The sequence below is a fragment of the Geospiza fortis genome, unplaced genomic scaffold (assembly GCF_000277835.1).
Source record: "Geospiza fortis unplaced genomic scaffold, GeoFor_1.0 scaffold79, whole genome shotgun sequence".
NCBI classification, from domain to species: domain Eukaryota; kingdom Metazoa; phylum Chordata; class Aves; order Passeriformes; family Thraupidae; genus Geospiza; species Geospiza fortis.
In genome coordinates, this window is record NW_005054408.1 from 1,039,525 (window position 1) to 1,049,515 (window position 9,991).

Here is a 9,991-nt window from a genome sequence, read left to right on the forward strand (position 1 = left end):
AAAAGCTGATATATCAACCTCTTTTTTTCTTTTTTTTTCTTTTTTTTTTTTTTTGCCTTACAATTCCAGCTCAGAGGCTTCTGTTTGCCTTAATGAATTTTGTTTGCATAGTTGACTGGCATCAGGTTAAGCAGGTATTGAAATGTGATATAACAACCTAATCAACCGTTAACAGGTATAGAAGAAGCCCTGACAAGGAACAGTCTGAAACCTGTTCATGATGAGATTCTTTCTGATAAGGGAGAAAAGAGAAGTGTAGGACCAATTTATGCATAAATTGGTCACATTTTCACACCTAGCCCCCAATTATCTAAAAAGGGTTTAACATTATATTTATATTGATAAGCTTAACAATGTTGAACCACGACTCTGGGATGATCTGTTACAATTCACATCCAAAGCGACCAGAAGGAATAATTGGAAACCCTCCAGCATTTCAAGAAATAGAAGCAGCCTTGAAAAAGATGAAAACTGCCGTACAAGGTCTGGCTTTTGCTGAAATTACAACATAAATTCCGAATGAAGGATGGCCAAGAATAATTCAACAATTACAAATTCCCCTCTAAAGACACAGGGAATGCTACAAGATCAGAGAAATTGAGTCATCCGAAATGTCTCCAAATGGAAAAAAAAAAATCCCAACATAGTAATGACTACAGGCTGACTGAGACACTTGATAGACTGTATCACTGATTGATTGCACAGGGGTTTTAGCTGAATAACCAGTTTTTATGCTATGAATATCAATAGTTGGCTACATAAATAGAAAGGATGCTTGCCAAAAAATTATGGAAATCCTGATACTCATCACCAGTGTGCGAGTTAACCTCAAGGTATATTAGAGTGTCTGTAATGGCCCACAATCATTCTGACATCTCCTCCAAGGCAGGAGCCCCCATAAATGCCCAACCGATTTCCCGCACAAGCCAGGCCAGCAAGGCCAACCTGTCACGTGCAAATATCTCAAACAAGTGAAAACTGAATATCCGCCCTGTAGCTGATAAGGCTGTGATTCCTCCTAGGAACCATCTCAGTTTTCCAGGACCAGCTCCCACAGCAGCAAGGAGGGAGCTCTCCCTGGAGCTGCGCCTCAAGCTGCACAGACACCTGGGTGGAGCCTCTTAAAAATGTACAGCCAATGAAGATAGTGACACCATCTTTAAATCAGGGCTGAGAGGCACAGAGATCATTTATTTTTCTCCTCCTCCAAAATTTAGCTCAAAAGTACAGATGTCAGTGAATGCTAGTGCTGGGTACAGCAGCCCAGGCTCTGTGCTCTCACCATCAGCCCCAAGTGCTGGGGGACAGCCCTTGCTGCTGGCTGACCTCTTCAGGGACCTCTCCTACCACCTTCTTCATCTTCTCCATCCCTTCTTCAACTCTTCCCTATTCCCTCCCTTCCACGGGAGTGGTTTGACCCAGCCAAGGTCACAGGGAGGTCTGTACACAACCATGCTTGTAGATGAGGCTTCTAACTCCACAACAGGCCTAGAACAATAAAATAAACTTCATGTTAATGAGGATAATCTTTTTTTCCTCAACTTGTAACCTGGAAGAGAAGAAAAGCCATCCTTAGAGGATAAAGGTGCTGTATTTATTTCAAACCATTTTTTCATTTGGATTAAAAGCAAGTTAAATAAAAATAATTTTTTTAAAAAATAGAAGGAAAACTCAGAACAAAGTCAAATGAAATAAAAGACCATTATCTGTTTTGAAAATGTCTGGATGAAATGCTAAATGAAGACAGTGAAATTACTTAGCTGGAAAACACAAGTGTGAAACAGTAAAAATTTTCTGGATGTTTTTGTTATCTTTCATTATATGAACAATCTAGCACAGCTAAGAAGAATTTAACTATATCTTAGTATTGCTGATTCTCTTTTTTTCAGACACAAGTATATGAAAAAGGATTCAAATTAAAATTTTTGCTCTGTTGTAGTTGTAAGCCAACACACAGGTATTTACCCAGCTGATCTGGAGAGGCGCTAAACACCATCAACCGACCATTAATTACAAATCTGAAATTAGAGCTCATCTTTGGAGATGGGCTGAGGCTAATGCTGAGCCCCATGCTGAAGCCACACTGAGGTATCTGCTATGCTATTGCACAGCCCCCCAAGCAGGAGACCCTGAGCAAAGCTGTGTGGTTTTTTAGGTTCTCCGCTCCTGGCAGTTGTAGCGCTCACCAGGATGAACTGGAGCACATGCACAATATCTGCCACCACTGTTTCCTCTCCCCCACCTCCCCATGGGATGAAGTAGTTGGAGCATTTTTCTCCTAAGGTCCTTCCTAGTCCTGGAAGTCCCCCAGATCCCTAGAGGGCTGATGGGCTTTGTGCAGCATCCAAGAATTAGATATATTTTAAAACACAGCCAATACTTCAGCCTCATTTTAGACATTGATTTTTTTTCTTTTTTTTGGGGTGGGTGGAGGTTCCTATTTCTGTAAAAGTTTGGTTTATAATTGAAAAAAATCTGCCTACTTAGTACACAACTAACCAGCTTTCTCATCAAAGACAGGGTTAGGGTATATATATTATAGGCAGCTGGGTACCTAAGTGCTTACTTTTGCATAAACCAGAGTAATTTAAAGCCATGGTGCCAGCACCTTATTTCTAAGGGATTTCAGGAGTGTGAATGTGTGTTAGAGAATGGGTCAGAAAGAGTGAGTCAATAATTCATAGTATACTTCTACAGGATACTCCTTAGAGGATCTCTAAAGTGCATCACTGACATTTATTAACAGATCCTTAGAAGACTCTCCTTGAAAGGCACCAAGACAGTATTATTGTGCCATTTTATAGAGGGGAAACCTGAGGTAGGAATTCAAAGATATGTACTAGCTCACCAGGACATTAAATGAACAAGCCAAGATGGAATCCAAGCATTTTTCACTCCCAAAGTAAAACTGTAGTCTTTGGAGTGCATTTCTGTGCAAGCTTTGACTCATGACCAGCAGGAAGCAGCAGCAAAGGTGGAGCTCAGGTCATGTGCAGGGTGGGTGCAGTCACAGACCTGAGTGTGACCAATGCCATCTCCACAGAAATCACCATTACCACAAACCACAGATCAGGGTCTACATGAAATTATTCAGACATTTTTTATTTTCTAGGTTTGGCACATGATGGGTAACATCTTCCCTCAGCAGAAAAATAAACAAGAGAACATCCTGGGTGACCAGTCCAAGAAAAGCCTGAAAAGGTTGCTGAGCTTGATGCCATGAATTTTCAGGGTACCAGCTCTGGGCTTTGGAGGTGTTGCTGTCCCATTCTTCCTCGGTGATGGTGATAAATCCCAGAAGCAATGCATCTTCCCCTAGAAACACCACTGGATTTTATTTATATTTTTCCTTTGTAATAAAATATTCTATTTCTTCCATAGACATAGAGAAGAAACTGTCTGCCTTGAATCAGAGCTGCATATATTTTAAATTATTAAAAATCTTTGCAATCAAGAAACAGAAAAGGAGAAAAGAAGGGAAGTAGGAAGAAGCCTGTGCAGTGCAGTAAGTAGGATGGCTGGCAGTATATGGGCATTCTGCTCAAAGGAATGTAAAAACTTTGGCATCTAAAATCTTCCATAACTCTTGGTCACTGACACCCTAAAAAGCTGACAGGTGGCAACCAAAACTGTGCCAGCTCCCATCCAGCCAAGCAAAGTGCCCAACACCATCCTGGCAGGAGAGGACCACAGCAGTCACCCAGCTGGAAATGCAGGGCTGTTGGTACCCATGGCTCAAGACAAGATTAAACCACAATATTTAAGCACTGCTGCTCACCTTCGGGAGAAAAATCCACAATGCTGCATTCCCTGGACAAGGAATGAGTCCCATGTGGCAATAAGGCATAGAAAATCAAAGTTTGAAGGAGCTTTTTTAGTATTTTCATTATAAAGCACATAGTGATTTCAGGTGTGGACAGACTTGGTCCCAGCAGTTTCTACCTGATGATGGTGTGCAGCATCCAAAAAAAACAGCAGGTTTTTTTACACTTGCAAAACACTTGTTGGACCTTTAAATTATCCAAAACTGTGAAGTAGGGCAAGACATTCCTGCAGTTCATCTTCACAAAACATGATGTCACTTATGTACAGACTCTTAATCCTATTCCTCCTCCAATTTTCCTTTCAAATATGTGTTTTGTATGGAGTTATCCATCAGACAGCACATTGTCAATGAGATGTGTCACTGCTGTGTGTGTACTCCGATAAAATGAACCTAATGCATATGTAAATCTGCCTTCTCAGGAAAAGTGTGCTGAAACACGTTTGACTTGAAATCTCACTGCAAAAAGATTTAAGGGTAGAGATGAAAAATCCCCAAGTGCAAGAGTGAAGCTGCAGCCTTTGAGATCCGGAGCTGCAGCGCGCAGAGGGGCGCACAAAACTGGGGTGCCCAGTGGGGCAGCACTGCCAGAGCCGCGCTCAGCTCTGGGGTGAGCCCAGCTCCTGGGGCCGTGGGGATGGAGCAGGTCCCTGTCCCAGGGCTCTGCAGGAGTGCCTGGGGCAGCAGCAGCCTCATAACCTTGTAGAGCGCTGGGCAGCCGCGCTAATGGAATCACGCGGCAGCCGCGCTCGCTGCTCCCAGGATATTGTGCTGCTCCAGACCCGTCACAGCGAGCACAGAAACCTCTGAAAAAACAGAAATAAATCCTCATCCTGCTAACACCGACTGAGCTAATTGCTGGAGAGATTTTCATCTTTTTTTCTTTATTTTGCTTTTGGAATGGGGCCTTGAATGTACCCGTCTGCAATAATTTGTGCTAGGAACAATTTAAGGAAAGGATTGAAAGATATCATCTGGCAAATTGCTTTGTGGACAACAGATATCAAGTGCAGTTTACTCTGGCCAAAATTAGGCAGCGTTTTCTTTATTATTAAAGAGTTTACAAAATACTGCATTGTTAATAGATACCTGCTGAAAATAGTAAAAAATAGGCATTAATGGAAAGTTCATCAGGAACTACAAAAATGTATCCATCTTACAGGTAATTAACTCTTACTCAATATATATAACTGATTCAAAAACAAGCCAGTAAAGTTATTAGTGATGCCCAGGGACATACATGTATGGACCTTACCATGAATATTTGCAGAATTTGCAGGAAGAAATACAAGAATCCATAATGTGGAAGGAAATTTCCTTTTTATACCAACATGCATCTGCTGTTCTGAAACCCAGCGTTACTTAGCTTTCAACCCAAACCCGAAGTTTATATGTACCATAAATTAAATGTTACAGACTACACACTCAGAGAAAGGCTTTCTGCTAAGGAACAGCAGCAGTGGATGGCGCTGTGGAAATCTGCTGCCTCTGAGAGCAGGGAGGGTGTCCTCTGCAGAAGAAAAGTGAAAACCAAAGCTGTTTTTATAAACTATTTTTATGAGAGAACGACTTTCTCTTCAGTTGGAAAGTACAAAATATAAATAAAATACCTATGTGAGCTGAAAATATGGGAGTTTTTAAGCTGCACCTTTTAAGAGGATATCTCAGACCCTGAAAACCTGCTGCTGGATTTTGCTGTTTAAAGTAACAAGGTGCATCCTTCTTTACAGCACGTAATATACTGAATCGCTTGTGTCACTTATCTCTCAGAGGATGTTGTGCCTGAGTTCAGTGAAAGGCTTTGTTTTGGTTTCTAAGTGCTTTCTTGTTTATTTGAAATGGCAGTATTTACATCTCATAGCTTATTAACTCTAATCACCCAGTTCAGTAATTAAAAAAAAGGCAGAGTTGTCGACTGACATTGATCACAATAGAAAAAGCTGTAATACAAAGAGTCTAATGAAATATTTTTGTAAATTGTAAAAAAGGATAATTATGAGAACAGGAAAAAGCACCCTAACTGTACAGCTTCTTTTAATGACATTGATATGACATTGCTCAATTAAGGCAGTAAAGCAAAGCTGGGAGATTGTGATGTTTGATAGGACAATGACAAAGATATTTATGCTTTTGCAGCTTTCAGGTGACTTCATGGGATGACACCTGAGATTTAAAAGAAAAAAAAAATAGAATTTAATTCTCACCTTTTTATATAAAGAGCTGGGGAAGAAAAGGCAAATGAGGTACTTGCTGAAAATGGAGCAGGTGACACTGAAACCTATCTGCCAGAAATGGTGACTTTTCTTCATTCAAAGGAACTTCTCATTTTATTGATAACCATCTGTTGAACATTTAATTTTATTAGATTATTTTCAAAACAGAAAGTCCCTATACTATATCTTTTCCTCTGCAAGTAGTATTGTTGAAGTTTCTAAAGACACTATATTTGATAACTAACACTTAATGCTTACTGCCCTTTGCAAAGTATTCTGGACAGAAGGTTAGAAACTGACATTTCCAGTTGAAAATAATGCATTGTCAAACAGGAAAACTGCAGGCTATAATTTTTAACACATGTATCTATTATTTTAAACATGAAACATTGCATCAATTTGACATTAATTTATATAATAGGGACAGAAAAGGATAATGCAATTTTCAGGGGCTATCTACATTTAATTAACTAGCAGCAGTCGCCTGTAACAAAAGAAAACTCTACTGCAAAAAATAAAGCCTGTTTGTATACCTTCTATCATGCATTATTGAAGCACACAATGTCATTATATGAAATAATAAGTGCTTAAATAGAGACAGCAACTAATAAATGCAGACACAAAACTTTCATAAAAGTTTGTAAATACAGTATTGTATGGAAATTCTGATGCATATTAGCTCTCATGTGCACTGTAAAATGTTTTATTATGAAAAAAGTGGGTAAGATACTTATCTTTTAAATTGGAGTTTAATATTTTATTAGTGCCAGGCACATAATTCTCATCAAATGGCAGGAAACTCTTTTTTGTACAGATATAAATGTCTAGAGTTTAATATTTCAAAGATAAGTACCTACTACTGCATCTATCACACTGCAGCTTAATGGAATTTACTTTTTCTTAAATATTTATACTGTATGTGTGTTTGGTTGTCAAATGATTGTATAACTACTGAGAAAGAGCTGATAAGCTGGGCAACAATCTTGCAAATTATTATTTTTCAAATTTGAAATGTCTAAAATCTGGAATACAATAAAGAATACAGGATTTGAAAATTTTAAACCATGCCATTTTCTTGGAACAATAGTATTCTATAATCGAAAACCAAACAAAAAGTTCTTCCAAGTGAACCCTTGATTGCAGAAATCGCCTGACTTTCCCCAAACAAATTACATTTGAAGCAAAACAGAATGACATTAGCGAGAAATATTTCCTGAAAATCCAAAATACACAGTAGTGAGCAAATTAAACTGAGACCAGTCTTTGATATTTCCAGTGTAATGTACAGAGAGCATCATTCAGGTTCTGCAATACCGCAAACTATTTCATCAGTTCTGAGAAATGCTTTCTGATCCATGCTGATACAATTACCTAGCCTTTATTGGCAATTTAGACCTGCTTTTAGGGACATTTTAGAGCAAATGATGTTTTCTTGATATTTTAAAAAAGCAGCACTATTTGCTATACCTTTGGGATAAGGTAGAAATGGAGTTAGAGGCTCATTAAATATCTGATTGGTACAATGTGGTTTTTGTTACTGTGGACTAAACTACCAAAAATGAAGATATGTTCCTGGAGGTTCTGCTCCCCCTTGCAATCAAATGGTATTTTTATTTGGAATATTTCTGTAAAATATCAGCTGGCATTTGCTACTATTGCACCACTTACCAGAGCCTTAAAATCTGCCTAATAATTGAAAGATGTTGAAACTTCCCTAATAAATTTTTAATATGAGCATGTGTGAAGGGCACACTATATCTTTCTTTGTTCCTATAAAAACCTGATGTCCAGACTATGACCAAGTGTGCCTGAATTCCTTTTGATGTTTCTGTAAGAAGGAAAAAAGCAAAGCAGCTCCAGGGATGAAAAAAGTAAAATGAGATACTCTTAAATGTTTTTTTTACACAGGGATCTAACTGAAATGACATCTGAAACTAGACATCAGTCTCCTGAATGACACAAAGCCCAAAAGCTCCTATCAGTCTGTCTTGCAACTGGTATAGCTTTAACTTACAGTCCTAAAGACAGTTGCAGTAGCCTTAAATTTTAGACTTTAATTCAAACCCTGTTTTTGTAAGCACTGGCAAAGCTGTTAAATTAGGTCCTCTTGCCCTCATTGCTTTCAATACAGTCAAAACTAGACTCAAAAGTTGCATCAGTTAATGTTTCTGTAATATTTTCAACTGTCTGCAATTCCTCCCTGCTTTCAGAAAATTCATATGGTGTTTCTGAGTTCTCTATATTACCCAGCTATTTTTATGCCATATTGGTCTGAGTAAATAAGACACAGGAAAGTGTGATAAATCAGGAACATACCATTGTGATAAATAAAAGCTGATAATTTAAAACCCTTTTAGATAGAAGTGAGATGCCTCGTGAGAATACTGGTGTGGTAAATAAAATCTGCTAATTTAAATCTTCTAAAATAATGCTTCCTGCTGCTAGTATCCACCACACAACGTAGCAAGAGAGTTATTAGGCAGCCCTGTGGAGGGTGGGATCACATCCCTGCCATCATCACAGGGAGGAAACTTTTGTGCTGCACGTTCTTCCAAGGAGAGAGAGCAAACTGTCAGTGCTGACGTAGCTGGGAAAGCAATTTGGGATAAATTAACCTGCAAACAGATTAGATCCTGGAGTCACAGGTATTTGTGGACCCAGCAATGTTAGAGATGCATGAGTCAAATCAGTCTGGAGAGAGTTGCAACCGTGGATTAGTTTCAAACCAAAGTGTGTTTTGCTGCTTCAGTCTGAGTTGTTAATGGACAGGCAGCAAAATGATCTGAAATCTGCCTATTCTGATTCAGGCACTCAGCCACCAGGTTGAGAAAGGTTTAAAAGTCCTGCTTTCAGAAACCAGTGAGACATCTCATTGCCAGAACATCTTTTTTCTCCCCTTCACTGCCCAGTGAAGTTTTTCTAGATGTTAAAGAACAAGTAGCAGGAACGCCTAATGCTCTTTGCATCACTGAGGGGGAAAAGGAACAAAAAACAAACAAACAAACAAACAAACAAACCCCCTCCTGCCAGAAGTGCAACCCTGCTTCATTTCTGGGGAGGCTCAGGGAATGGCTCAGACCAGGAGATGCTCCCCTGCCCTGTGCAGTAAGAAAAAAGCCCTCCAAATTCCCCTCCTCCCCAAAAGGCAAAGCCAGATAAACAGTTGCACATCCTTCCTTTGGCCCTGTTCTTTGCCATAAGAAAATGTCACCTGTTGCCAGCACAGATGTAAACAACCAGTGCCCAACACTGCTCTGCCACAGCTCCCCCTGTGCCTGCACCGACTGTGGGCTGTGATAAGGGCTCCAGGGACAAGCCCTGCTAATTCCCCTGGCACAAGGGAAATATTCTGAAGCCACAGGCTTCCTACTGTCTGAGAGAAATGTGGGTAGAATTAAAGGCTTCTTCTGGAGGGCCTGTAGCTCATTGCTGCATCACAGCTCATTGAGTATCATGAAAAGGCAAAAACAAAGTCCAACGTATGGGTCTGATTTGTTATAAAAACAAAGTCCAATGTATGAGTCTGGTTGCTGGATCAGGCACAGAGATATCCACAGGAAGCAAGTATACAAGGTTTTAGAACATGAACTAGGTGAGATCTAGAAGTTAGGGTGTTGGTTTTTTAGAAAAAAAATAATTCTTTGAAAGTGAAATAAAAAACATGTTACATAAAAAAATGTAACCTACTGGGTATGAGTTGGGACCAAGCTCATCCAACAGCTTGGTGGTCTGCAAGATCCAAGAACTTCTTTCTACCCTAAAAAAAGTTGGTATGAGGTATTACCTTTCAAGTCTGATTTTTTGCAATTAGCAAGTATTTTCTCCTTAAAAAGGAAACAATAATAACAACCAAGGATCTCCTCAGATACTGTTTACCCACACTGTTAGGAGCACAATTACACATGCTGGTTTTAAAAATGCCAGCAGATATCTGGGAAAAAGGGGTCACTCCCCA